This window comes from Schistocerca cancellata, chromosome 8 (assembly GCF_023864275.1).
Source record: "Schistocerca cancellata isolate TAMUIC-IGC-003103 chromosome 8, iqSchCanc2.1, whole genome shotgun sequence".
Lineage (NCBI taxonomy): Eukaryota > Metazoa > Arthropoda > Insecta > Orthoptera > Acrididae > Schistocerca > Schistocerca cancellata.
Window position 1 is genome coordinate 272,232,507 of NC_064633.1, and position 2,178 is coordinate 272,234,684.

Consider the following 2,178-nt stretch of genomic DNA (forward strand, 5'->3'; position numbering starts at 1 on the left):
TTATTTTTATTTTTATTTCTCTCCCTTCCGCTATTTACCCCCTTCCCCCCTCCGCACTTTCTCTCCTACCATCCGGCTAAACTGCAACACTTCACTGTCCGCCTCTCCCACCATACTATCCCTCCCCCTCCCCGGCCTAGTCTTCTCCTTACCCCCACCCAGTCGCCACTCCCATCATGCACTGGTGCTGCTGCTCGTAGTGTAGTTTCAGCTCTCTGAGACTGCAGATGTGTGTGCAAGTTGCGCTTGCCTGAGTGTATGTGTGTATGTGTGTCTACTGCTGACAAAGGTCTTAATGGCTAAAAGCTATGATCGTGTGAATCTTTTCATTGTGCCTATCACGATTCAACACAGACATAAAAGTAGATGAGTGGCGATCAAAAAGCTTCCGTTCGAAGGTCACACTAACCCCTTGCCTACATCTTGGTGTTTATATACTCGCATCGGAGTCGCACTAGGTTGCATATACGCTGCAGCAGCGCACTAAAACCGAAAGATTTTGTTCGCTCCTTATAATACGATGATTCTTCAAACGTCATCAAGTAGGACTTCACACTGCAACATGTTGCGTAGTGTGAACAGCAGAATATGTCAGATTATCTGATTGTGTAACGGAACACGGACCAACGCAATGCAGAAGCACTGCATTCGTCATTAGCAGAATCTAGACGGCCTATTGGATTATATTGTTCTGGAGTTAAAGTGCTGTATCTGATGTTTAGTTTACTTAGAGCCACCACCAAATTTTCGAGTAAATATCGTCAAAATCGCGTCTTTTCCTATACGATTTGTGATGATAAAATTTTGGAGTAATCATATGATGGAGGTTGAGTGCAAAATTGAGGTTCCATTAATTATATGCGAATTAATAGTTGGTTTCAGATAAAGTTATTGAAGGATGCCGCGCAGCTGTTAGCGCATTACCCGTGAGAAACAGGTGTTAGCGTCTAAGTCACGGTATGGCTAAAAACTTAACTTTTCACAAATCTTCCAACGTTTGATTTCTTGATCGTGTCAGTTGTGACAGACAGCCTTTTTCAGAGGGAAATTAAAAAGTCTTAACTCTCTCTTTTCAAGACATTGTGCGTTCCTTAATCCACTGACGTCCGCAGAGTGATTCAGGGATAGAGAGCCATCTTGAAAAAAAAAAATTGTGGTTTCGGACACTGGTGTAGAAACAAGGAGGAGGCTCTGATAGTGCAATTTTTTGTGCACATAGACACGTGGAAGTGATTCTTTGGCAACGGAAAAACCGGTGACGAAGACGCTGGAAATATACCAGACACAGATGTTAACAATAAGTAATAAGATAATTTGATGCGCAGCAAAGTAGGAAACAGAAAGTAGCAGACTGAATTGGAAAGGACAAAAAGGTTTACTGGAAGGAACAGAGGGTAAACCTATTGGAATAACTAACAAGGCATAACAGGGAAGATTACTTACGGCGATGTGTCAGGCAGATTTGTCATAATTAAGGAACTGCCACATATAGAAATAACTGGAGGGATAGGTGACAGAAATTGTTGGAGCGGGCGAATATGAGCGTGTAACGGCCGGCCACGCATCGAAATCACCATACAGATAACTGGAATATTTTTGAAGGCAGGAACACAACCTTAACGGTATCTGGCATCAACTATACGAAGACTTCGCGAAAATGTTGCTCCATTAAATCTAAATAGAGCATTAAGCTTCAGTATTTCATGAAAATTTATTCCAGTAAAATTTTTATGGTAAACAGGAAACGTGACTCCGTGCACCTTTCTGGGGGTTTGTTTTAGAGCGAATACCTTGCAGAAATATCACATTCGTGCCCATTATTATTTTCAGATTAACTCTTTCATAACAGATTCGTTGTCGGATAATAGTCCTTGGTTACTAAGTGGCCATGTGATTTTGTCATAATTATATGGGTCATCATAAATCAGACAAAGCTTATGATTAATAACATGAAACTAAAAATTGTTTTCGAGCTATGCGTACCCTAACGACTCTGAAGACTTACAGTTACTAGAACTACGCAAATTGTGCCCCTGTAACGATTTCATGTAATTGAAGCACTTCCTGGAAGCGGTAGAAGCTAACTTGGTAGTTGTTAGGTCCCTTTGCGAATATCTACAGCGAACGGAAGCCGCATAAACCACCCTCAGCAATTCCAGAGACAGCCTAACGCAATTA